Source organism: Macaca nemestrina, chromosome 7 (genome assembly GCF_043159975.1).
Source record: "Macaca nemestrina isolate mMacNem1 chromosome 7, mMacNem.hap1, whole genome shotgun sequence".
NCBI lineage: Eukaryota > Metazoa > Chordata > Mammalia > Primates > Cercopithecidae > Macaca > Macaca nemestrina.
The window spans coordinates 77,819,019-77,846,933 of NC_092131.1; the positions used below are offsets into that span (position 1 = coordinate 77,819,019).

Consider the following 27,915-nt stretch of genomic DNA (forward strand, 5'->3'; position numbering starts at 1 on the left):
TTCCCTCTCACAAGAAAGGAGGGCACTTTCCATCTTTAATCAGTTTCTTACCTGAATTAATAGAGATTAGCCCTGTATGTTTCATATGGCAGCATACTATGTTAGCATTCAACTAATGCCACTTTATACAGCGTTAAAATAAAATGCAAAACAGGCAAATATATGTGAATATATTATCTAAATATTATAGATCTCGGCATAAAATGTGCTCTTAATCTGAAGTTGGCAGCCATATCCACATCCTCTTGAGAAAGAAATTGATTCAGTGGTAAGCAAAAGTGTACAAGAACAGCATTGAAAGTATTTTGATTCTATAATCAATCCATTATGGCTGTGTGTGTAAGATACTTAACTTTTCTTAAGTACCCAAACCTTTATGTACTGATGTCTTTCATTTATATGGTACCTCACAGTGTACTTGATTCTGAAGGCATCCCTGTAAGCACATGTGACAGGATCAGAGCAACAAAATGACATGTTTCAGTCATGGAGCAGAATGGAATATGAACCCAGGTCTTTGAATTCTCAATAAATTGTTTTCTACTACACTAAAGAAGATCAATATTCTTCTTCTTAGAGGATATTATTAGTATTAATAATTTGTAACCATGCCTTTAATACACCTAGACAATATAAAGTGCCTGCAAACAAATATTCACAACAATATAATTTGATATACTGTTATGAATTTAATTTTTCATTATGATAATTTTATATAACTGGCAGATGGATAGTTGTGTGACTTTTGCAACTTTGATATGTGAGTTTTAATCTATTTTACATTGCAATGTCTATTTTAGACATTACAGTTTAATAATCGTTTTAGATTAACCATTCATCTCTATTGATATTTATGTATATTTTAGGAAAAATGTGTATGTATAAAGAGTATGGCCATGAAGTTGTAATATTCCACAGTCTCTCTTTTTGAAATAAGCCCATCTCCATGTTTGTGTCCACACGCAACCATTCCTCCCAAGGCTGCTTCAAGTGATTATCTCCTATCCTGCCTTCTCCCTTTGGTGTCATCATGTAAAACTTTTTGTAGCCCTCTCAGCTGCCACATCTCACAAGACTCAACTGCATTCATGTAAGTTATACCATCTAAGATCACTTTATCACATACTTTGCCTTGTAGGGTAATGTCGTTAAGAATAGATTGTCATTCCTGTATTCTTTCAGTGTCTTTCTTCTGGAGGAAGGTAAGGCTGGAGGGAGGCTACCTTGTTTTTCTGACCCCAAATCATTTGATGTGGTAATGAAACACAGCCTTCTTTAGGCTGTCAGGCCTCCATGAAAAAGATACTGTTTTTAAGTCTGAGGAAGTTAAATAGCACAATGGAGGCAATCTGAAAAATTTTCACAAGGCAGGACTAGGCCTTGAACAGAGAACGCAAATCAGAAAACCAAATAAAGCTATCAGGAGCATTTATATATTAAAAAAGCAAAAAAAAAAAAAAAAAAAAAAACATGCTATTTGCCTGTGTTCTTAAACAAATTATCTCGACCCTGTCATTTTCCTTCTTTTATTATGGGAAACTCCACAGAGAAAGACTTTCAAGTTAGTTACTCAGAAAACATTCTTTGTTTTTATTGCTTTTATTGCTTTTCTTCATTCTGGAGAAGGCAGCTTGCTAAGGAGTACTCTCTTTTAAAATATATATATGATGCCTATAAAGAAAGGAGCAGGATGGCTAAGCTTTAGGTCAGAAGTCATTTGCATCCAAGTTGCCTGTAAGTGTCTGACTAATTTAGTTGGTAGAAGTGAGATTCTGGGAAATACAATAAATGGACCAAGAAGTGCTCTCAGGTGGTAGTTTCAGATGGGTTATAAGATCACACAGTGTCCTAGTTTTTGGTCTCTGTTAATAATCTGTTGTGATGTACAGCAGGTTCTGGTATACAGAGTAATTCAAGTGCTCTTCTGTTGGGCATATGGTGCTTTTAAGAACACTCTAAGGGTTGATTTGACTGCTCTGGTTGATAGAAGACAGCACAGTGGGAAGGAAGAGAACAAGCTATGGATGGTGCGTGGGACTGAGGAGAGCAAGGGATTCAGATGAGAGCAGAGCTGCTGAGAAAACAACACGCAGTGATTTAATTAGAAAACCAATTTTGCCATCATTTAAGTTGAATGATACTGTTTCTTAAGGTAAGATGAGTGCACATGTACCTCACAAATAATAAATATACATATATATTTAAAATATGTATATTATAATATGTGCATGTATGCACATATACATATATGTATATTAAATAAACTCACATGAGGCACAAACTCACATAAAGAACAAGCTTTAACCTTAACTGCTGCAACTGAGAGTTGGGGAGATATTTGATAGACACAAAAAGAAATAATTCTAGTGGAAAGTTGAGTAACAGAGAAGAATCTTCCAGGAAACAGCTTAGTACTCATTTTTTTCCCCATGTAAAGACAGGGAAAATAATATAATCTTTTCATAGTGGCACCGACAGATCCATTCACTGGCAAAAGGAGATATTTTATATATAAAATCAACATGTAAGTTTACACTCAGAGTGTCATGCTTTTAGAATTTCCCATGTTACAAGAATCTGTGTAATAGTAAATAGGATCAGAAATTGTCAGAATAATAGGAATATGGCTGACCAAATCTGTGTCGTTGTGGAAAACCCTTATGATTCCAAATTTGAGTAATTTCAGGCAGAGAGCTTGAGAACTCTGTAATCAGGGAGCCAATTCTGACACAAAACCTGCCCAGATACCAATCAGTATGAAACAGAGAGGGAAATCTCAGATCCTAACAGATCTAAGAGGTCAAAGAAGAATATGTTTAATGCAGAGTCATGATAGATACTAACTAGTCATTCCAGACAAACAATTTTTTTAAACCATGGCTGTCCAACATATGATTTGTGACCAAATTAATCCCATCTTAAATTGGCTTGCAGCCCACCTGAGATTTTGAAGAAAAAAATTGTTTTCCCTAATTTCCTAATTTCTTCATCCTAACCAGCTGACATGTTCAGCAAAGAGCTGACTGTTGTTGGGCTTGACATAGAAGTTTTAGATCAATAATTCTAATTAAAGTCAAAGTCATCAGTTACATACTTGAGAGCTGTTCAAGTTTAAATGCATACTGTCATATTAGGACATGTTATGAATGATTGTGAAATGAAGGAAAATTAGCATAAATAAATCTTTAGTAGAGGCCCCCCATGCTTGAGTTGAGTTCAATATTCACTGAACCCACTATTACTAGCTAGATAAATAAATAAGTAAATAAATGTCATTTACTGTTGAAGAGATAAATGTGCTCCTGACCCAAAAGTATAGAGAGGAAGAAAAGGGGAGAATGAAATGTATGAAGTGCCCTCATGTGCCAGGAATGGCTTTAAGAGTTTTTTACACATCTTTTCTTCTAACGTTTCCCAAAAGGCCCACAACATACAGTTGATTATTTCTACTTTATGGACAAGGAAACTGAGGCATAGACAACTTACTTATTTTGACCAAAGTTGTATACTTTGGCAAGGATATAGCTAGCTCTTTGAACGCATGATTCTAAAGCCCATATTCCTAGTTATGCCTATGTATTATTAATACTTTGTTGCATATGTATATTTGTGAATACATTAATTATTTCTTAGAGCTAAGTGTTAATTCATTTAGGATAATGGCCTCCAGCTGCATCCATGTTGGTGCAAAGAACATGATTTCGTTCTTTTTATGGATAATATTTCATGTTGATAGAACAATTTGTTTTCTTTTGGATATATACCCAGTAATGGAATGGCTGGGTCAAATGGTAGCTCTATTTAAAGTTGTTTCAGAAATCTCCAAACTGCTTTCCATGATTACTGTGGATTCAAGTATCCTCAATTATCAATCATTGAAAATTATGTTTTTATATAATTATTAATGATTCTTAATGAAGTAATATTTTTGTTCCCTAGAAAACTATAAGTTAACAGAACTCAATTATTAAGAACGACTATTTTGGGGAGGTAGGATAATGGTGAATTTTTAGTTTCTCCTTTGTGCTTTTTCATGTTTCCTATATGTCCATGAATATCATAGGTTATTTTTCTAACCTAAACCAATATTTTAAAAAAATAAAACTGAGAGGTATCGGTATAGAGATCTATCTGAAATAGGTGGATCCAAATATAATTTGTAATGCTTTTTTGGACATCACTAGTAAACTAACAAAACATACCTTGCTTGATCAGGGTCCATTTCTATTTGAGTGTATCCTTTCTCGAATTTACTTGGTCAACTCTTATTTCCAAAATTTATTTCAAAGACTTTTATACTCAATTTAATTCAAAACACGTGTTTGGAACGACCTATGCAGGAAGTGGCAAATGGTAGATGTGCAGTTGGGTCCAATTGTTAATTCAATTGTTATTTATCATCTGAAATAGTCACATCTATAAAAGAGGCTAGGAAATTTTACATATGTTGCATCCAGAAAAGAAATTGTATAGTAGAATGGCTGATAGAAAGAGCTCTACAGCCACATGGTAGGTCAAATCTCAGGTTCATCATTGCTAGGTATATAATCTATAGTAAATTTAAAGACATTTCTATGGATTAGCTTAGTCTTCTGGAAAATGGAAATAATAATAGTACTTATACTGCATAGGTTTGTTGGAAGAATTAAGATAGTTAATATGCATAAAGCACCTAGAATAGTGCCTGATACTTCATAAGCATTCAATAAATGTTAACTATTATTTAACCCAGATGAATGTATATTACAGAAAGGAAGAAACTAGCTTACAAATTTCTATAAGGAATTGTGTTATATAAACATTAAATAAATACAAGATTAAAGGATTTTCTCACAAAATACAAATCAATCCTCATGGCATGAAATATTTGAAAATATATTATATACTGTGTTTGGACTCAGTTGATATTTGTAACTTCTTTCCAGGCAGGTGATGTCTGTTTAGGAAGTCTGTCTTGAGCTTGAAGAGGTTGTCTTAAAATTATATTTTTGTGTCTCCTTTTTCTGTCCTTTTTCATGTCAGATAATCTACAATGCTTATGAAATTAATCTTAATCCCTCCCTTCCTTTATTTTATCAGGAGAGGAATGTTGAAAATATGTGAGAAGAGTGCAGTTAGAGGTTAGGACTTTAAATGCCTAATAATAGGCAGTTAGAGGTTTGGCCTTTAAATGCCTAATAATAGCTACCAGTAATGGAACACTTTACCAAGAATCAGTACTGATCAAAACACTCTTCATGAATTAAATTTATCTTCTCAATAAACCTATAATATATATGTAATGACATATGTTGCTATCTTTCTATTACAGATGAGAAAATTAATCTCCCGAAATTAGTCACAAAACTAGTTAAACTGTAGAACTTGGATTAAAATGTAAGTAGCTAAAAGTAAATTCGGGCTTTCCTATCAGATCCATCTGGCCCAACAATGAATATAAATAACAAGAAAGTAAGCATACATACTAACTTCAGGTAGGGAGGGATGTTATTCAAAATATCCACCAACTAATCAACACAGGCACTAATTCTGACTAATCAGAATGGTTGTCAGTTGTGTATAACTGGCATGACTATACTGGTGTGAACTGTATGAACACCAGCTTTGACATTTTAGGGAAAAGGATTAATTTGAAAAATATATTACTTATGTCCTCAAAAAGAAAATTGACTCAGCAGAAATCTTACAAGCCAGGAGATACTGGGGGCCTATTTTAAGCATTCTTAAATAAAAGAAATTCCAGCCAGGAATTTCTTATCCCACCAAACTAAGCTTCATAAGCAAAAGAGAAATAAAATTTTTTCCAAGCCAGCAAGTGCTAAGGGAATTTATTACCAGTAGACCAGGCCTATAAGAGATCCTTAAGGGTGTTCTAAACATGGAAACAAGAACGATACCTGCTATCACAAAAATATACTAAAGTACCTAACCAACCAACACTTTAAGCAACCACACAATAGAAACTATAAAGCAACCAGCTAACAAGTTCATGATACAATCAAAGCCTCATGTGTCAATATTTACTTTGAATGTAAATGGCCTAACCATCCCACTTAAAAGGCACAGAGTGTCAGTTGGATAAAAAAATAAGACCCATCTGTCTGCTGTCTTCAAGAGACCAATCTCACATATAACAATCCATAGGCTCAAAGCAAAGGATTAGAGAAAGATCTATCATGCAAATGGAAAACAATAAAAGGGCAAGGGTTGTTCTTCTTATATCAGATAAAACTGACTTTAAACCAACAACAAAAAGTAAAAAAAGGACAAATAAGGGCATTACTCTCAAAACAACACAATTGCATGGAAATTAAACAATTTGATCCCGAATGAGTTTTGGGTAAACAACAAAATTAAGGCAGAAATTAATGAAAACAGAGACACAACATGCTAAAATCTCTGGGATGCAGCAAAAGCTGTGTTAGGAGAAAAGCTTATAGCATTAAATGCCTACCTTAAAAAGTTAGAAAGATCTCAAATTCACAATCTAACATTACACCTAAAGGAACTAGAAAAACCAGTACAAACTAACCCCAAAGCTAGCAGAAGAAAAGAAATAATTAAAATCAGAGAAGAACTGAATGAAATTGAGATGCAAAGATTTATACAAAGAATCAATAAAATCAAAATCAAAAGTTGGTTCTTTGAAAGGATAAACAAGATTGATAGATCACTAACTAGATTAACAAAGAAAAAAGAGAAGACTCAAATAAGTATGATCAGAAATGACAAAGGTGACATTACAACTGATACCACAGTAATACAAAACATCCTCAGAGACTTTATGAACACCTCTACACACACAAATTAGAAAATCTAGCGGAAATGGATACACTTATGGAAACACACACTCTCCCAAGATTGAATCAGGAAGAAATTGAAACCATGAACAGACCAATATCAAATTCCAAAATTGAATTTGTAGTAAAAAGCCTACTAATAAAAAAAAAGCTCTGGATCAGATGGATTCACAGCCAAATTGTACCAGACATACAAAGAAGAGCTGGTAGCAATTCTACTGAAACTAGTGCAAAAAATTGAGGAGGAGTGGCTCCTCTGTAACTCATTCTACAAAGCCAGTATCACCCTAATGCCAAAACCCGGAAATGAAACAGGGAAAAAGAAAACTAGAGGCCACTATCTCTGATGAACATAGATGCAAAAATCATTAACAAAATACTGGCAAACTGAATCCAACAGCACATCAAAAAGTTAATTCACCATGACCCAATAGGCTTCATTCCTCAAATGCAATGTTATTTCAACATATGCAAATTGATGAATGTGATTCACCATATAAACAGAATTGAAAACAAAAACCACATGATTATCTCAATTGATTCAGGAAAGCTTTAGACAAAATCCAGTATCCCTTCATGATAAAACCCTCAAGGAAGTAGGCATTGAAGGAATATACCTCAAAATAAGAGCTGTCTATGACAAACTCACAGCCAACATCATATTGAATGGGAAAAAGCTGGAAACATTTCCCCTGAGAACTGGAATAAGACAAGGCTGCCCATTCTCACCACTCCTATTCAATATAGTACTGGAAGTCCCAACCAGAGTAATCAGGCAAAAGAAGAAATTAAAAGGCATCCAGAGTCTGAGACAGGTGGATTGCTTGAGCCCAGGAGTTTGAGACCAGCCTGGACAACACGGTGAAACCCCATCTCTACGAAAAAAAAAAAAAAAAAAGTCGTGGTGGCCCTCAGCTACTTATTGTAGTCCCAGTTACTTGGGAGACTGAGAGGTGGGTGTATGGGACGTCAAGACTACTGTGAGCCATGATTGCGCCACTGTACTCCAGCCTGGGTGACAGAGCGAGACTCTGTCTCAAAAAAAAAAAAAAAAAAAAAAAAATCAGTTAATTGAAGGAGAAAGTGTTTTTATTTCCTTGGGGGAGCTCAGTGTATTAAACCTGTGGCACGATATAGCTATCATGAAGATAGACATCATGATTCACTTTGCTGTGGTGTGTCTCCTCTGTTTTTTTTTTTGTTGTTTTTTTTTTGTTTTTTTTTGCTGAGATGGTGTATGTGAGGCCCAGTTTGGTGTGTTCCCCAGAACCCTAATCCTGTTGTCATAGGGAAATTATGAAATTTAAAACCTGAGAGACTTATTTTAGTTTTATAGCTAATTAAATACACTTCTTTGTTCTTTAAATATTTTCTCATTCAGACTTTAGATACCTTTGTTGTTTTCTTAACGAAACAATAGACCCTTGCTTTTATACTTTTTTTTTTTTTTTTTTTTTAACTCCTCTGGCTGGTTTTCTCCCAACTAGCCATTTTAAGTGGATACTTCTTAGATGCTTAGATTTCTGACATTTTCATCTTCCAAATCAGAAAGCACCAACAAACTACAATCGGTTTCACCTGTAATCAAGCAACAGAAGGAAATGAGATATTATTTCACTATTATTACTTTGTGACTTTTAAAGTCTTAATGTTCAACTTTTGAATAGTCTTTTTTTTTTTTTCCAATTAAAATTGCTCTGGGTTTAGATGGACAATGATCTGGGAAATCTGAGGGACTCGATTTAGACCAGAACAGCTCGTGGAAGAGAAAGCACAGCAAACAAAGTGCACTGGAAGCACCGTTTAACTTCGTCAGGTTTGTGGCACCTGGTTTTTGAATTAATGCTGTTTCTTGAGTTTAGAAATAAATCGCACACATTTTTGCTTTAGGAGCACTTAGAGAAAGAACAGCATCACCCATCTCTAAAAGGATTTCCCAGTGGATAAACTGCTAAGGAAACATGTTTGTGTTCACACTTCAAATAGAAATATTTACTATTCAGACTCTGTACTTGAATTTTTTTTTAAATCAAGTAACTAAGTTGGCTTTTTGTGAATGATGACCCAAATCAGGGCACTGGGTCACTACTTGCATAGCCAAAGCAGATGAGTAAGAATTTCAGAGCATCGAGATAACCTCCATGCTCTGAACCAACTTATGTTGTACTGAATTTGTTTGTCTGTTTTAACTTAAAAGCACAATATTTCAGAAGATCATATTAGTAATCAGGTCCTGAAAACCTGGAAGATAATGAATATATTTAGTATATTGAAGCTTTAGTGAAATACTTACAGTCATTAAAATGAGCTCAGAAGATTCTAGTTCTGTGGGTGAGTGTCCGGGCTGATGGCATAGTTAATGTCACTATTGTTCTTTCTTAGTTTAACTTGTATTCGGTGTATATTTTATACAATTTTGGTTTTAAAAATGTTTATTTTTTTGAGGACAGACCACATATTTGGGGGTCTTTGAGATAAACTGACTTGATGACTCAGCTCACATAGTCTTTACCAGGTATCAACCAACCCCTTAACTTTGTGTGACTACCATCAATCCTGCATTGAGACCTTGGTTTTTTCAGTAAGTGACCCGACTTTAAAATAGTACAATTTAGCCGGGCGCGGTGGCTCACGCCTGTAATCCCAGCACTTTGGGAGGCCGAGGCGGGCGGATCACAAGGTCAGGAGATCGAGACCACGGTGAAACCCCGTTTCTACTAAAAATACAAAAAATTAGCCGGGCGCGGTGGCGGGCGCCTGTAGTCCCAGCTACTCAGGAGGCTGAGGCAGGAGAATGGCGTGAACCCGGGAGGCGGAGCTTGCAGTGAGCCGAGATTGCGCCACTGCACTCCAGCCTGGGCGACAGAGCGAGACTCTGTCTCAAAAAAAAAAAAAAAAAAAAAAAAATAGTACAATTTACCTGGCCGGGCGCGGTGGCTCAAGCCTGTAATCCCAGCACTTTGGGAGGCCGAGACGGGCGGATCACGAGGTCAGGAGATCGAGACCATCCTGGCTAACACGGTGAAACCCCGTTTCTACTACAAAATACAAAAAAACTAGCCGGGCGAGGTGGCGGGCGCCTGTAGTCCCAGCTACTCGGGAGGCTGAGGCAGGAGAATGGCGTGAACCCGGGAGGCGGAGCTTGCAGTGACCTGAGATCCGGCCACTGCACTCCAGCCTGGGTGACAGAGCCAGACTCCGTCTCAAAAAAAAAAAAAAAAAATAGTACAATTTACCTATTTTGGACAGCATCAAGAATAAAGGAAAACATTGCACATAGTCTTATTTATTCTTTATTTGCAACTTTAGAGAGTAGGATTATTTAGAGTGGGGTCATTGAACAAACGCAGTTTTGTTTTGCAGTTACTCTTGTTATTGTACATATCACACTGATTTTTGCTGCTTAAGTGTTCAGTTCTTTCAATGTGTCCTGATTTATATATGTATATATAAATATATGTATAATATATATACATATATTTAAAAAACCTTTATTCCTCTCTGCTTTGCTCTTTGTGAGATTGCTTCCATGGATGATAAAACCAAGGGTGTTTGAGAGACAAATACAGGATTATAAGTTGGTCAGCTTTATGACACTTGACACCTTAAGATATGGTTTCTAGATAACAGGTCCTGCCTGCAGAGTCTTGACCCAAACACCAAAGGTGGGAGTGAGGCCGGGCTCCTACACAGCACAGGCTGGTCAGAAAACTGGGAGCAAATGACTTTAGTTAATCATTCACTTTTTCTGTTGTTTTGGGGAAGAATTTTGTCTCAGCTCCACAGAGCTTTAGAAAAGGAATGATGCATTTCTGAAGCACTTAGCATGGAAAACCTGTTGATATTGTTTGAATTATTACAATTTTATATTATATTTGAGCTCTTATATACTTCTTTATATTATTTTTTCTAAGACTGGATTACGCCAGGATTTGTGCTAAGTTCTGGGAATCAGGTGGAATGCTTTTCTATGGGCTTACATCTTTATTTGAAAGTAAATTTTTGAAGGACTGAATAATAAATAAGTAAGTCTATGTGCAGAGAGGAATAAAGGTTTTTTAAATATATGTATATATATTATACGTATTTTATATATATATCTCTAAAAATCAGGACACATTGAAAGAGCGGAACACTTAAGCAGCAAAAGTCAGTGTGATATGTACAATAACAAGAGTAACTGCAAAACAAAACTGCGTTTGTTCAATGACCCCACTCTAAATAATCCTACTCTCTAAAGTTGCAAATAAAGAATAAATAAGACTATGTGCAATGTTTTCCTTTATTCTTGATGCTGTCCAAAATAGGTAAATTGTACTATTTTAAAGTCGGGTCACTTACTGAAAAAACCAAGGTCTCAATGCAGGATTGATGGTAGTCACACAAAGTATGATAACCAAAACTGTTTATGGGATATTTAAAGGGCAAAGATCCATTCAATGTACTCTCTGCCCCCCATTTTGTACTTCCTAATTCCTCCTTTCCCTCTCCTTTTCTGAGGCCAAATTGAGGCAGTAGAACAAGATGAATAGGAAGGAGATTGTGACCAAGCATTCGGCAATGTTGCTTCAGCACTCTCTGGGTAAATACAATAACAGGTGAGCAGAGAGCCAGAGGTCCAACGACTGCTTCCTGGGCCCCCAGCCATTCTTGTCAAGCAATTCCAGCAAATCCAAAAGCACAAAGTTGGTTATTTTTAACTGCTTATCAAAGGCACCAGAAAAAACTTTCAGAACTTTTCTTCCATTTTTGCTTCTTTTCCTCTTTCTCCTTATTCCTCATTTTTGGGAGGTACTGTTGATTGGAAAGGGTTAAAAAGAAAACTCCGCCAGCTGAATTTTTAAGAGAGAGAAGATGATAAAAATGGCCAGATATTAGGAAAGAGATAATGGGGAGTAACAATTTGCGCAACCCTCTTGGGCTTTGAGAGCATGATTATCAGGGAGAAAATAGTGGCTTCAATGTAGAGAACAATCTTAGTTAAGACTTTGGGAGTAGTGATATATCTTTTTTGTTGTTGTTGTTATTGTTTTTTTGTGTTTTGTTTTGGTTTTTTTTGAGACGGAGTCTTGCTGTTTTTGGCCCGGGCTGGAGTTTGGCACGATCTTGGCTCACTGCAACCTCCGCCTCCCGGGTTCCAGCAATTCTCCCACCTCAGGCTCCCGAGTAGCTGAGATTACAGGTGCCTGCCACCACGCCCAGAGAATTTTTGTATTTTCCGTAGAGACGGGGCTTCACCATGTTGGCCAGGCTGGGCTTGAACTCCTAACCTGAGGTGATCCACCCCCTCAGCCTCCGAAAGTGCTGGGATTACAGGCGGTGAGCCACCACGCCAGGCCGATAAATCTTAATGTTTGGAAAACATTGGAAACATTTTTCATAAAAATTAAAATACTGGCTAGGTGCAGTGGCTCATGCCTGTATTCCTAGCACTCTGGGAGGCCGAGGTGGGTGGATCACGAGGTCAAGAGTTCCAGATCAGCCTGACCAACATGGTAAAACCCCGTCTCTACTAAAAATACAAAAGTTAGCTGGGTGTGGTAGCAGCTCCTGTAATCCCAGCTACCCAGGAGGCTGAGGCAGGAGAATCGCTTGAACCTGGGAGGTGGAGGTTGCAGTGAGCCGAGATTGTGCCACTGTACTCCAGTCTGGGCGACAGAACAAGACTGTCTCAAAAAAAAAAAAAATTAAAATACTATCATTTTATATATTAATATTATAAAATATAATCAAATCATTTATGAGGTATAGGAATAAGTGGCATGAATTCTGTAAGTACAGAGATTTATTGAGTAATAAATAAATTCTGTACCAGAGATTTATTGAGTAATCAGAAAAAAAGTCTTAATATGACAACATAAGTCTTGCAAAAATAAATAGCTTAGCAGGAAGCAGGAATCTAGGCTATTGTTTATGCTGTCAATTCAAATTAAAAACGAAAATGAAATAAAGGATTTCTGCTAAAATATATTATGGCATATGGAAAATGAATTCACCTCCTCCTTCCTGGCCCACCAGCAACATGGAAGGTATTAACTTAGAACTTATTTCCCTTTTCCTCCATCTTTTTGAGATGATAACTGAAACTCAATAGAGCTTTATAATTAATAGTGAAACACTTTTCACTTCACTCAATAGATTTAAAAATAGAAATTTACTAGAAGTGATCATTTCACAGATCCTGATGCTAAGAATGGGTGACATTAGCCAGGTCTTTTTTTTTTTTTTTTTTTTTTTTTTTGAGACGGAGTCTCGCTCTGTCGCCCAGGCTGGAGTGCAGTGGCGCGATCTCGGCTCACTGCAAGCTCCGCCTCCCGGGTTCACGCCATTCTCCTGCCTCAGCCTCCCGAGTAGCTGGGACTACAGGCGCCCACAACCGCGCCCGGCTAATTTTTTGTATTTTTAGTAGAGACGGGGTTTCACCGTGGTCTCGATCTCCTGACCTTGTGATCCGCCCGCCTCGGCCTCCCAAAGTGCTGGGATTACAGGCGTGAGCCACCGCGCCCGGCCAGCCAGGTCTTTATGTGAATATCTTGAATGACTGTTCAAGCTTTGCAGGCTTAACTAAATTCAGACATGTTGTCCATGTTGTTGCATGCTACACTCTGGTGCTTCAGTTAGCATGACAACATGCTCTATAAAAGAAGTGGAGAAGGCAAGGAAAAATGCAAATATATAAAATAAGAGATTTTCCCACTGTTCTCTGTATGGTAACAATCTTCAGGTGATATCTTAATGATATCTTAAAATCCCCTTCCAAACCTAAAATTGAGAGTTCAGTTTCATACCTAGATAATCTATAGATGCAGACTAATGTGTGCCTGCTGTTTCAAAGCTGTTGTGAACTCTTCCTTCATATCTAGTACATGTATGATGGTTTTGGAGAAATTATCATCTAGCACTAGCATTGCCACTACTAGGATAAATCAAGTAGTTTTGGGTTGTGCAAAGTGGGGATAAAATGGTCCTCTGCTACTGTCATCTTTATGATATCTTAAAATCATAAAATGTCAGAAGAAAATTAGGATGAGGAAACCTAGACAAGGTGGAGCCCTGAGAGGAGACATTTAAGTTCTGACACTTGTTTTCACTTTTATACTCATAATATCATGAGTAATGCCATACAGTGGCAGTAAACAGTTAACTGAATAAATTCATAGCCAAACCAGAACACAGCACAGGCTTGTCTAACTCAATGAAACAACTGATGGTTGAACCAAATGCCTGGAACTAAAAATCCGTGAAAGAACTAAGTGAAGATATGGTATCTCCCCTCAAGGTATTATTCACCTCTGAGATGGTCACCTTCTTTTGGCATCTGTTGTTTGGCTTGATATGATTTTATCCCCACTTTGCACAACCCAAAACTACTTGATTTATGCTAGTAGTGGCCATGCTAGTGCTAGATGATAATTTTTCCAAAACCATCATAAATGTACTAGATACTAAGAAGACTTCACAACATACCAGCTTTGAAATAGCAGACACACATTAGTCTGAATCTACAAATTATCTAGGTATGAAACAACTCTCAATTTTAGGTTTGGAAGGGGATTTGAGAACTGTGGAATGTACCTTTTGCCACTGAGACATTACTTTATCTGCTCTTGCTCTGTATGATTTTTCTAATTTAAAAGGGCAGCCTTACGATTGTTCCCACACATTTTGTTTTAAGGGTGACAACTAGGGCAGCAAAAAATGCTCTTGGTGAAGAGAGAGTTTGTGCCATTAAGTGGTTTATCATTAGCAATTTTAGGATCTTTGAAAATGTAATACATGTTTTGAAATGAGTGCCCTGTCCAGATAACCGCTTCTTCCTCTTGGTTCTTTTAACTGCTGCTAGAATCTGAAAGGGAAATGGAATCTATCACTATTCATGTGATTTCAAACTGTTAAGTTGAAATAAGATACCACTTACCTTAAATGAGATACCACTTACCTAACAGCTCTGAGGAGGCATTTTGGAACTTATCTGGGGGTGATCCCAGAGGGGGTTATGTTAGTTTTAGCTAGAGTATAAAATTCTGTGTAGTTAGGATGATAAGGTGGCAATGCACATTGAACTTGAATTAAGAATTCACATTTATACAGAGCCAAATACACATACACACACACACACACACACACACACCCCTGTAGTTGAGGGTGTCTTGCCAGAAAGCTGTATATAAGTCAAACTATGCCATGGGAGTGAATAACCAACCCTTTAAGACATATTTTATTTCCTTGTTTGGCCAATGTTCAGAAGAATCAATTTTGAATTGACTCCTCATATTGACTCATTTGGCAATGTAAAACCTTTCCTTTTCTCGAGATGACATTGAAACTTTATTCTCTTCTTTAGGCTGTGTGGTTTCCATAGGAAAAGATAAATAATGCACTTTGTGTGAATCATAAACCACCTCACAATCATGTGAGTTTCAAGTCAAATCCAGTTACTATTTTAAACAGATAAGGAGATAGAGTGGGCAGATGGTAGGTCCAAAGACTCCTCTAATAAGAGGAGCCCAGAGGGCTTATAAGTAACTGAAAGTAAGCATCTTATTCCTCTAACAAAAAGAAAGAGGGAAAGAGAGAGAAAGAGAAGGGGGAGCAGCATACAAAATGGCTCATCAGTGTAACTTGGGCTACGGTATTGTGTATGCTGGTTGCCATTTAAGTTTTGATCACATGAACACTGCCAGGCATGCATATGAGCTTTTTTGACCCATACAGGCATTTCGATAAATTACCTTTCAAGCAGCTGATAAGAAAACCTTGTCATTGTAGCCTCAGAGGTAAAAGCCAGACCAGGGATTAAAAAGATGGGGAAAGAGCCCTGAGAGAATGGCAGTGGGTCCAGTTGTGGATGCAGAATGAGGTTAATAGCTGAATGCCCTGGAGATCTGTGCCAGAAAAGATCTTTGTTGTTGAATATATTTATTAACCATTTATAAGAGGAGGTGAATAAAGGAGTGATATTATTCAATGACCCTAAATTTTCAGTCCAATAAGGACCATAAGAGATTCCAGCAAGACTTAACAAAACCAGGTAATTGGACAATATGATGAAGATGAAATCTGAAACAGGCAAGTGTGAGGTGATGCACATCTGAAAGAACAATTTAAGCTAATCATACACAGTGATGGGTATTGAATTAGCCATAACCTTCCAAGAGAAAGATCATAAGCCTTGCTCAATGTGCAACAGTGCTAAAAATAAGCCACTGGAAGAGGAGTGAGAATAATGTGGACAATATTAAGGTGCCATTATATAAATTGACAGCATATCCTTGTCTAGAATGTGATGTTGAGTTTTAGCCACCTCATCATAAAAATGAAATGGAAGAAACAGAAAAATGCACTGAAGGTCTGCTAAACTAATTGGAAATATAGGATAAGCTTCATTATGAAGGGAATATTTTTATGTCATGTCTAAAGATCTCCTGTTATGAAAATCCTATAGTGATGTAAAAGAGATTTATGATTCTCAGTAGCATCTGAGGTATGCCCATTAAAGAGAAAATAAGCCCTCACATTTTGTGCTGCAGTCTCAGACCTGGGTAATAAATGCATTTTTATCCCCTAATAGTATCTTGAGTCCTGTTGAAAGTCGTAGAAGTTGGTGGCATCTTTTGGGGGAAACAAAAATGCATATCTCCTTGGAAAACTCCTTTTGTCTGGGCCAAATCAATGCATGTTTATGCTTTATGTATATAATGATAATTGGTGTTCATAATGATAACTTCGGGTCACTGCATGATTCTTAAAACACTTTTAGATTTAGAAAAAAATCCTAAACAAACAAAAACACACATTTTATTTAGTATAACTGAATAAATAACATTTGACCTATTGTTCTAAAACTTAAGCATTAATGTTTGGTAGGTATACTGATTTACTAGTCATAGTATTTGTTTACTCAGCACATTTCATCCTCAGCTACCAAAGGTAAGTTATTATTTTAGGTTGTTTTCCAGTCTCTATTTAGCCTAAGAACTCCACCCAAGTTAGAAAAGAATAAAAATGGGGTAAAAATAAAACAACATTATGAAACTGAAAAAAGGGAAAGGTCATACACTAATGCTTTTCTTTCCTGGGCACTGGGGACTGGGGTGAGGGCTGGGGGGTCCATTTTCATTATTATCTTTGCATTTACAAACACAGCCTCTGACGTTTAGTATTTGCTTTGAATGAGGAACCAAGATATAACATCCAAGATGAGCTCAAAAAGAGGTGAATCTAGTACTTGGTAGCTAGAGGAATAATCCAGTTGGGTTATATCACTCTGGGTATTAAAAAATAATAGCTATGAAGAAGTAGTTTCGGTCAGGCGTAGTGGCTCACGCCTGTAATCCCAGCACTTTGGGAGGCTGAGTTGGGCAGATCACTGAGATCAGGAGTTTGAGACCAGCCTGGCCAACATGGTGAAACCCTGTCTCTACTAAAAATACAAAAACCAGCCAGGCATGGTGGCAGGTGCCTGTAATCCCTAGCTACTCAGGAGGCTGAGGCAGGAGAATCACTTGAACTCAGGAGGTGGAGGTTACAGTGAGCCAAGATAGTGCCACTGCACTCCAGCCTGGGCAACAGAGTAAGACTCTGTCTCAAAAAAAAAAAAAAAAAAAAAAAAAAAAAACCAGGAAAGTTTCATGATATCGTATAATAGCTTGGCTCATACCTTCTTGTCCTGGGAAGTCTGTTTATATACATGACAAGTATCTCTCAAGAAGAGTTTCTTCCAGAATGATATAGACTCTGTAATGCTTCAAAGGATAATCTCTACAAGAATATAAACCCCAACAGTTCTTTCTGTATGCCAGATAAATTGTATTTCAGCATTTACTTGGTCTCTAAAACATTATCTGGGTTGTTCGTGTAGAAATAAGCAAAGACCAACCAAATGAGAACAAGCAAAGCTCATTTATTCAGAGATTGCTTTACAAAGGGAGTCAGCTACAGCAATCACTGTCACTTTTGTTTTGGCAGAGACTCAAAGGCAGGTAGAGAAGTGGAGAAGCTTCACAGTAGACAAGGGGAAAGCTTCAGGGATGCCCTGACTGGAGGCTATTGGCACTGGGAAGCTGTAGATGAACTAACTATTAATAGAAGCAGGGCATCTGATGTGATTTATTAGGGGTGCATATTTAGCTTTCTGTGGTTGATCCTAAGTTGGGAGCAGGGACGAAGATTAAACAAGATGTGGATTATTAATTAAGTCCTGGTCATTTGGGGCTGACTGTTCCAGAGGTAATTGTTTGGCTTTCTGGATTGTTACCAGAGATAACAGTCTGATTTCCTACAAGTCTGACTTATAGGAGGCCAGCTATTATCGATGATGGGTTGGTTTCCTGGGAAGATGACTCCATTTCAGGAGTCAAAGCTCTATTTTTACATATGGTCTGACCACTGTCCATTTGTATATTCAGTCTCTCACTCTATGAAACAAAAGAATGAAAGTTCACGTTGTGAGAGGATTGAACTCCTATGAGCATCAGACTTCCATTTGTGACTAGTGTTTTTAATTTGCAAATACCTGAAATACATCATCATCAAGATAAGAAAACCTTTGGAAGTCTCAGATTATGGCTTGCTTCCACTTTGGGCAAGAGATGACTTTAAAACGGAATTTTCATTCAAATAAAGTAACTGTAAATTATAGAAAACAGTAGAAAATATGACAGTATTTGAAAAAGAAGAAGGAAAGAAAAAGACTACCATATGTTTAAAACTGCTTCTGTAGTTTCATTAATTAAAGAGCATAACTTTTGATTCAAATCCCAATGTGAATATCTTCAGAAAGATGTAGTAACTATTTCAAGCCACCAGGGCACACCATTTTGAAAACTGTTTCAGGGATCCTAATGATAATTCTAACAGGCCAAAGGAGTTTACACATCTTTTTAAGAGCCCTAGCTTCCTCTCAGGGATACAGTGTAAGCCAGAAAGATCTACTTTAGTAATAAGGTACCTTTGATTTATGGATTATATAATATTTAATATCCTCAGTTGAATGGTATTAAGCAAGCAGAGTTATATTTTTTCTAGGTGTTAGTACTGACATTTAGCCATGTATAATATACTAACACAATTAACTAAAACATACCATTCCTGAAATGTGCTATAACCAAATGCACTATATTTTTCATATGATTTGCAATTTCCATGGAGAGCTCATTTGGATTACGTTTATAATATTCATTTAGCAAACTCCATTAGCAATGTTTACAAGTGCTTATGGATCCAGTAAATGAGTTTGCGGGTATGCCGTGAACGAAGTTAAATGCATCCATTTGTGTATGGTGTCTAATGCATAAACTCATTCCAATCAGGAAGACGTACAGCACATTAAACTCTAACCTGGGAGTCTGGATTTTGATATGGTTCCTACATGACTCCCTAATATGACTGCATTAATTAACCTTTTGGTTTCTTGATTTTCCCTTAAGGGGAAAACTCATTGAAAAACTAGATTAATATGAGCAGCTGAGCATAAGAATCCTTAGGGGCAAACAAACAAACAAACAAACACACAGAATAGAGGGATGTTGATTCAGTCTTCTCCACCTTGTAAATTAGATCTTTTAGTGGAAAAGTGTTTTAGCACACTAGGTTTCTAGAACACTAATGACATTAATGGAAATGTAACTTTCTGAATTATCTTGGTGACCTGAAAAGGTTTCTGCATCTCACAGAAAGGACTAACCTAAAAACTACAAATACGTAGTGTTAAAAATGGTTGAGATGAGAAATTTTACGTTAGGTGTTTTTGACCGCAACAAAAATAAACTCGACAGTAACAAAATAAAACAAAACAAAAACTTTTAGGTGTTCATATTCAGAGTGACTGATTCTTTTAATGGGAAATCTCTAGAGGACTATTAGAAGGGAGAACAAAGGACCTTTGTTAAAGCCTGATGATCTGCACAAACTATGGATTTCCCAGTTTCTGAGATTTATAGCTTGTTGTTCTCACTAGGTCATGATAGTGAGACCTGGGGAGAGAGTAGGTTAGTGATATCCAGTCCTATATAGATCTCCTAGGATTAGAAAGAAAGCCTATTTTATTACTAGCTAACATTTAGTGATGCTTACCATAGGTTTTATGTGCTTCACATGTAGCTCTGATCCTCAAAACAATTCTGTGGGGTTAGGTATTATTATTTTTATCTTCATTTTACAAATGAGGAAACTGAGGTCTAGAGAAATTAAGTAATGTGTCCCCAGGTCACACAGCTACAAAGGGGCAGTGCTAGAATTTGAACTCAGCCTCTTTGTCTCCAGAGCCCTGCTCTTAACCACTGTATCACAGATAACTGATGTTTTCCTTACAGCTTACACTGAGGTATGTAATTGACTGAAATAGAAGAATCCAAAATCTAGGCTTCATATATTTCAAATATATGACTTGGGTTACTTGACCATGTTACCCCTCAGTTAGTTGTGCTTTTGGAGTAGAAGTTCCTTTTTTTTTTTTTTTTTTTTTTTGAGACGGAGTCTCACTGTGTCGCCCAGGCTGGGGTGCAGTGGCCGGATCTCAGCTCACTGCAAGCTCCGCCTCCTGGGTTTACGCCATTCTCCTGCCTCAGCCTCCGAGTAGCTGGGATTACAGGCGCCCGCCACCTCGCCCGGCTAGTTTTTTGTATTTTTTAGTAGAGACGGGGTTTCACCGGGTTAGCCGGGATGGTCTCGATCTCCTGACCTTGTGATCCACCCGTCTCGGCCTCCCAAAGTGCTGGGATTACAGGCTTGAGCCACCGCGCCCGGCCTGGAGTAGAAGTTCTAATTTTGGCTTACTGAAGATATAGGATATAATTCCCCATCCTGAATCTAATTTAGATCCAGGATCCAGAAATTCAAGTCATCTTTGACATGATAAGAAACTTATCAAACTGTGCCATCCAATGAGAATATATTCTTGTCTTCTTTCAAAATCGAGTTGGGAATTTCAGTTAATATTTAAAATTTTTTTTTTCACAAATATAGTTTTTTTTTTGCCTCCTAGAACACAGATGCTCTTAACTCCCTAGCAGTCACCATCTGTACCTCAATTTACATTTCCCCAAACACTGCTGACATCTGTTTAAATGCCAATCTCTCCCCAACTTAGTAGGATTTTAGCTCAAAAGTGATATCCTATGAGTAATTTGGAATTTCAAAATGATACTAATTTTCATCAAAATGCTCAATGGCCACAGGTACACAAGCTTCATCTGCCCCTTTGAGAAGGTTTCGGCAAAATTGAGGCTAATATTGAAAGTGATCTGTCATTTCCAGGGTAACAGGACTGTTTTGCCAGGTTAAAATGTTCATTTATGGGAAAAGGCTCTGAGTTGTCATGAAGAGGATTTTGGGAGATTAAGAATTCTCCTAAATAATCATTCTCTTTTTCTTCCTTCAGGTTCATGCTCCTTTCATACAGAGATGTCTGACTTTCTTCTGTGAATCATCACATGAGAACTTGCATAGAAAATCTGTCCGGGGATAGGGACAGTGTGGGAACGTGGCTGAGGCTGGTTGGACAATGGGACTGAGAGGTAATCATGAGCTGTGAGATACTCACTTTTAAAAGAACATATAGAAATTATGCCCCTAAGTGAGTAATGTCTCAGTAATATCACATCTTTATCCTTTGGAGAGAAATTTGATTTTTAGAAAAATCCAAAAGTCATCTGGAATGTAGTCTTACTATAAAGTTGGTTTAAGGGAACAGTTTTTCTTGTGTGGTTCACAAACTGATTCTAAGAAGGCAATTTCAAAGATGAGCTCTAGAAAAATTTTAAGCAATGGCAGCATCATGAGACTAAGCAAGTAATCTTTCAAGAAGAATTCTTTGTTGGAAGTACAAATTTGATCTTATTTGTGTTTTGGAGTCAGATGGATCAGGGCCTTAGATCTGACTTCATGTATTTCCAGATCTATGACTCGGGTTACTTAGCCAGGTGAAGCCTCAGTTCATTTCCTAACCTGTAAAATGGAGATAATTATAGCATCTATCTTGTAGCATTGTGAAGATTAAAAAATGATAGTGTATGTAAAGTGCTCTGCCCAGTGCCTAGCATATAGTAAAGGCTCAATAAAAGTGATGCTAACTCATCCTCTCCTTCCTACCCTCAAGGTGGCTATATGGATTCCAGTCAGGAAGAACTTGGAACCATGTTATACCATTTATTTGAGTACTATGGTCCTAGGCAAGTCATCTGACTTTTAGAGTTCTGATGTCCTGCTTTATAAAGTAGATATAATAATACCTCTTTTACCAGATTACTGTGAATGTTAGAGATAATGTACATAAAGGATTTAGAACCATAATTATGATTATTATGGAAAGGAATCTTAGAATAACAACCTTTTAATGGGGACCAGATTGTTCCATAAAGATAACAAATTTAACGTGGTACTAATGCTGGTATTTTAACACTGACAAAATTCCAAATTGAAACTTGGGATTTTTTCAAGAAGGAAAATATCTCTGGGTATGGCTGCATCACAGCTGAATTATTGGTTTCTTGGTCGCAAACCTAGAATACAATAGGGAAGCTTGTCCCACTCATGTCTCCCTGTGGATTTCACGGGATTCCTACTGTTATCAACAAAAGGATTGGGTTAACTATAGAGCCCAGAGAACCATCACTTCCATGGTTAGAAGTTTTTCCTTATTTACAGACCAGGACCTTAGAGAATAGTTTCAGTTGTAAAATAATTAAGTGCATCTTGTAAAATGCAAATACAAATTTTAACGGAGAAAGGGCATTACTCTGCTCCTCATTTCCATTATTAAATCTCCCTTAACAAGTGTTTAAGCAATTCTTGTAACAGCAACAAAAAAGTCAGAGCCGGTAGCAACATCTCTCTTTCAAGAGGAGGGAATATTCATATTTTCTTTTCATTTTGTTTGGCAAAAATGTCTCAGTTAAAATGAGATGTCTGACTCATTTCTAGAGCCAAATATTTCTGAAATAAAAGTTTGAAGTTACAAAAATAAAAAAATTAAAACCCAGTTCAGTTCAAAAATAGGCTTATAACTTTCTGATTTCAAACCAAAATGTTTATGAACAAAACTGTGATTAGATACAGTCATACCTAGCATATATTGTGGGTTCAGGTTCCAGACCACCACAACAAAATATTGCAATAAAGTGAATGACACACACATTTTTTGGCTGCCCATTGCCTGTAAAAGTTATGTTTATGATACAGTCTATTAAGTGTACAAAAGCTTTATGTCTAAAAAATGTACATACCTTAATTGAAAAATGCTTTATTTCTAAGAAATGCTAATGATCATCTGAGCCTTAAAAAGCCATAAAATGTCAGCTGGGCGCAGTGGCTCATGCCTGGAATCCCAGCACTTGGGGAGGCCGAGGTGGGTGGATCACCTGAGGTCAGGAGTTCGAGACCAGCCTGACCAACATGGAGAAACCCCATCTTTACTAAAAATACAAAATTAGCTGGGAATGGTGGCACATGCCTGTAATCCTAGCTACTCGGGAGGCTGAGGCAGGAGAATCACTTGAATCCAGGGAGGCAGAAGTTGTGGTGAGCCGAGACCTTGCCATTGCACTCCAGCCTGGGCAACAAGAGCGAGACTCCGTCTGAAAAATAAATAAATAAATAAATTTTTAAAAAGCCTTAAAAACTCATAATCTTTTTGCTGATAGAAAGTCTTGATGATATCCATGGCTGCTGACTGATCAGGGTGGTGGTTGCTGAAGGCCGGGGTGGCTATAGCAATTTCTTAAAAAAGACAACAGTGAAGTTTGCTGTATCAGTCAACTCTTCCTTTTATGAAAGATTTCTCTGTAGCATGAGATGCTGTTTTATAGCATTCTACCCACCGTAGAACTTCTTCCAAAATTGGAGTCAGTCCTCTGAAACCATAATGTTGCTTTATCAACTGTTTATGGGATATTCTAAATCCTTTTTTTTTTGTCATTTCAACAATATTTATAGCATCTTCATGAGAAGTATCAATACATGCCATCTCAAGAAAGCACTTTCTTTGTTCTTCCATAGGAAACAGCTCTTCATCCACTCAAATTTTATCATGAGATTGTAGCAATTCTGTCACATTGTCAGGCTCCACTTCTAATTCTAATTCTCTTGCTGTTTCCACCACATCTGCATTTACTTCCTCTACTAAAATCTTGAACCCTTCAAAGTCATCCATGAGGGTTGGAATCAACTTCTTCCAAATGCCTGTTCATGTTGGTTTTTTGACTCTTCCCACGAATCATGAATGTTCTTAATGGCATCTAGAATAGTGAATCCTATCCAGAAAGTTTTTGATTTATTTTTCTCATATTCATCAGAGAATCACAAGACCCATGACAGCTATAGCCTTAGAAAATAAATTTCTTTTATTTTTATTTTGAATTTTTAGTTATTTAATTATTTTTTTGAGGCAGGGTCTTGCTGTGTCACCCAGACTGAAGTGCACGATCATGGCTCACTGCAGCCTTGACCCCTGGGCTCAAAAGATCCTCCCACCTCAGCCTCCTGAGTAACTAGGACCACAGGTGCATGCCACCATGCCTGGCTAAGTTTTGCAGAGACAGGATCTCACTATGGTGCCTATGCTGGTCTCGAACTCCTGGCCTCAAGCAATTCTCCCACCTCAGCCTCCCAAAGTGCTGTGATTACAGGTGTGAGCCACTGCATCTGGCAAAAGTAAATTTCTTAAATAGTAAGACTTGAAAATTGAAATTACTTTTGGATTCATGAACTACAGAATGGATGTTGTGTTAGCAGGCATGAAAACAACATTAATCTCCTTGTACATCTTCATCAGAGCTCTTGGGTGACTAGGTGCATTGTCAGTGAGCAGTAATATTTTGCAAGAGATCTTGTTTTAAACAGTAGGTCTCAATAGTGGGCTTAAAATATTCAGCAACTATGCTCTAAGCAGAAGTTATGCCATCCAAACTTTCTTGCTCGATTTATAAAGTACAGGAAGAGTAGATTTAACATAATTCTTAAAGGCCATAGGATCTTCAGAATGGGAAATGAGCATTGGCTTCAACCAGCTGCATTAGCCCCTAACAAGAGAGTCAGTCTGTCCTTTGAAGTTTTGAAGTCAGGCATTGACTTCTCCTCTTTAGCTGTGAAAGTCCTAGTTGACATCTTCTTCCAACAGAAGACTGTTTTGTCTTCACTGAAAATCTGTTGTTTATCATTTATCATAGCCACTGTCATCAATGATCTTAGCTAGATCTTCTGGATAACTTGCTGCAGTTTCTACATCAGTACTTGCTGCTTCACTTTGCACTTTTGTGTTATGAAATGGCTTCTTCCCTTAACCTTCATGAACCAAACTCTGCTAGCTTCAAACTTTTCTTCTGCAGCTTCCTCACCTCTCTGTTTTTATAGAATTGAAGAGAATTGGGCCTCACTCTGGATTAGACTTTGGCTTAAGGGAATGTTGTAGCTGGTTTTATCTTCCATGTGTGTCTCTGAAACTTTCTCCATATCAGCAATAAGGCTGCCTGGTTTTCTTATCATTTGTATGTTCACAGGAGAATATTTTTAATTTCCTTCAAGAACTTGTCCTTTTCATTCAACAACTTGGCTGTCTGGCACAAGAAGGCTAGCTCTTGGCCTATCTTGACTGTTGACATACCTTTGACATACCTTCCTCACTAAGTAAGCTTAATCATTTCTATCTTTTGATTTAAAGTGAGAGATGTGTGGCACTTCCTTTCACTTGAACACTTAGAGACCATTGTAGGATTAACTGGCCTGATTTCAATATCATTGTGTCACAGGGAACAGGGAGTCTTGAGGAGATGGAGAGAGATGGATAAATGCGTGGTCAGTGGAACAGTTAGAACACAAACAACATTTATTAAGTTCGCCGTCTTATTTGCATGTGGTTTGTCATGCCCTGAAACAATTACAATTACAATTACAAACACTTACAAACATCAAAGATCACTGATCACAAATCACTGTAACAGGTATAATATACTGTAACAGGTACAATAATAGTGAAAAATTTGAAATACTGTGAGAATTACCAAAATGTGCTGCAAAGACATGAAGTGAGCAGATGCTGTTGGAAAAATGGCACCAAGAGACTTGCTTAATGCAGGGTTGCCACAAATCTCTGATTTGTAAAAAATCCAAAATCTGCAGTGAAAGTAAAATGCAATAAAATGGGGTCTGCCTATAAGTAATTTTTTTCTAAATAAAGAGTAGAATGTTTTCCTCAAATTGAATACTACAAAGAAGGGTAAATGAGAAATGGATAAAAGCAAGACTACTCTGGTTAAAGAAGGAAGGGAGAGGCCCATTCTCTCCTCTTCTTCTCCTCCTTCTTTCCTCCTCCATCTCCCATGATCCTATGACACCATCCTGAAAACCCCAGGGTTCTCAGAATATAGTTTTGGATTCATTGGTCCAACTATTCCTTTGGTTTCATCTTTTCTTTCTGAAGAAAGAAAAGAAAAAGTGGCCTCTGGGCATAGAGTATTAATCCTGTCAACTTGAGTAGGTCGGAGACAGACATGTTTGTGTCTGACAGCTCAGTTCTCTCTGCTTTGCCCAGTGTTTGGGAGCAGGATTTCTGAATATAAACAAGTCTTTCTTCAAGTTTGATTCCTGTTGGTGGTAAAGTTTCTCCTGGTTGACTTGGTAGATTTTTTTCTAATGACTTTCTATTCAAGAGGACAGGCACTGTAAGTCTTAAAAAGTAGCTGTTCTTATATTTGGTAACACTGGCCGTGTTGGTACTCTCTTTTGCCAAAGTACAATGTCAAAAGCGGGGATGGGTGGGAACATGATTACCCTAAGAAAGGACACAGACTCTCTGTAGTGTATCCCTTCTAGTTAGGAAGGGACGTTTTGCCCTTGGTAAAGTGGCCCCCATAAAGCAGTGGACAGAGAGATGTCCTCACTGCACGGCCTCTGCCTCAGGCCCTGTGAAAGCTTCATCCCTGCAGATGTTTCCTCTGGCATCCTTTAATTGACATCTGGATTTTAGAATAAAACTGCCAGAAATCATCTCATTCAAGGAGTAAAACCGGAATTGCTGCAAAGCATGATGACCCCAAACCCCAAGGTAGATGGAAATTGCTTGGGATTGATGCTCCATACAGGCCTGCTTGCATGGGACCTGATTGACAGAGGAAGGAGAGGCAGGCAGGGATGGCGAGAAGGGAACAGTGGAGAAGCTGTTGACTGTAAATAATGAGAAGGGCTGTTACCTCTTTAACTCCTGGCCCTGTGTTATCGAAATCAGCCAAGTTAAAACCTAGAGATTTAGAGCATAGACCCCAAGGGAGGCAAAAGAAGAGAAAAACTCGCAGCAGGGTTCCACAGTTCCAACAACCATGGTTAAGGGGAAGGCAATCCCATTTTCCTTAGGCTGTGTGTCTTTGGGCGTATTACTTAAAGCTTGGTTCTCTTAGCTGTAAAGTCAATTCCAGTGTTTCTCAAACTGTCTTGTGTTAAAGAACCAGATTTTCAAAAAATTTTCCAGTCTGTCATAGAGTGATACTTTTGTAAAACACAATAAAAATAAATTCCTAGAAATGTTTAAATGTTTTATTCTTAAATTTGACAGACATAAAATTACTCTGTCAAATTGCTTTTGTTTCCAGACGTTTACTCTCAATTACTACAGTATTTGATTGCAGACCAGTAACAGTTTGTGGATTGGTACCAGTATTTGGACTAGACTTTAAGTTGTCATTGGCACTGACGCTAATGGCATTCACCTTATAAAGGTATGATGAGGCTCAATAGGGTAGTGGAATGGTACATACATTTGACAATCATTGTCATAATTAAAAAATTTCCTTTGGGTTAAACAAGTAAATCTCTACCTTTGCCAGGCCATAAAAACATGTAGTTTTTTAAAGAAAGGCTTTTTAATATACATACATAGGGAAAAGAAGGGATATATAGTTAATACCAACCTCTCTTAAGAGAATGACAAATGGTGGGTCTCAGGAATACCAGCTGAAGGTTCAAATTCTGCACACCAATGCACAGGCCAAGAGCAAATCCTTGGACTCCTACATTTAAAATGGGAGCTGAAAGCATCCAAAACAGGCCCTGAGTTTGGGAAAGAGAGTCATATCTGCAGCACAACCTATCAGCATGTTTCTCTGGTGATTGGGAGGGTTCCGGATTT

At 37.4% G+C, this 27,915-nt stretch overlaps 1 long non-coding RNA gene across 1 annotated transcript; it reads left to right on the forward strand.

Annotated features, from left to right (window-relative positions):
* Positions 1 to 873: 873 nt before the first annotated feature.
* On the forward strand, positions 874 to 27,450 carry LOC105477919 (uncharacterized). Its single transcript, XR_985019.2, has 4 exons — positions 874 to 1,090; positions 8,508 to 8,616; positions 21,181 to 21,316; positions 27,380 to 27,450. It is a non-coding gene; the product is annotated as an uncharacterized lncRNA (long non-coding RNA).
* The last annotated feature ends 465 nt before the right edge of the window (positions 27,451 to 27,915 follow it).